At 37.3% G+C, this 518-nt stretch overlaps 1 protein-coding gene across 1 annotated transcript in view; it reads left to right on the top strand.

Moving 5' to 3' along the window:
- Positions 1 to 518, top strand: part of CDC73 (cell division cycle 73) — a 145,359-nt gene that overhangs the window by 16,540 nt on the left and 128,301 nt on the right. The window lies entirely within an intron of this gene.

Raw genomic sequence — 518 nt, 5'->3', positions numbered from 1 at the left:
CCAGCTAAAAATTAATGTAAATTTTTTTTTTTTTTTTTAAGAGATAAGAGTCTTGCTGTGTTGCCTAGGCTGGCCTTGAACTCCTGGGCTCAAGCAGTCTTCCTGCCTCAGCCTTCTGAGTAGCTGAGACTACAGGCATGTGCCACCCTTCCTGGCTATGGGAGCTTTTTTTATTCCTGGAAAACTTAGTATAATAGAAAGAACAGTCGATTAATGAGGAGCTTGAGCTATAATTTTAGCTCTCTCACATACAAGCTATATGGTGGACAAATCATTTTCTTTTCTTTTGTATCCTTATTGATGAAAATATTAGATTAGATCAAGGGTCAGAATACTTTTTCTATAAAAGGCCAGATTGTAAATATTTTAGGTTTTGTGGGCCAATACAGTCTCTGTTGCAACTATTCCACTTTGCTATTGCAGTGTGAAAGCAGTCATAGATGATACATAAACAAACAGGTGTGGCTGTGTCCAAGTAAAACTTTATAAAACAGGTAGTGGGCCATAATTGGCTTTTG

This window comes from Propithecus coquereli, unplaced genomic scaffold, assembly GCF_000956105.1.
Source record: "Propithecus coquereli isolate 6110/MARCELLA unplaced genomic scaffold, Pcoq_1.0 Scaffold97, whole genome shotgun sequence".
Lineage (NCBI taxonomy): Eukaryota > Metazoa > Chordata > Mammalia > Primates > Indriidae > Propithecus > Propithecus coquereli.
The sequence above is the reverse complement of the archived record's forward strand: the minus strand, read 5'-3'. Positions and strand labels throughout refer to the sequence as shown.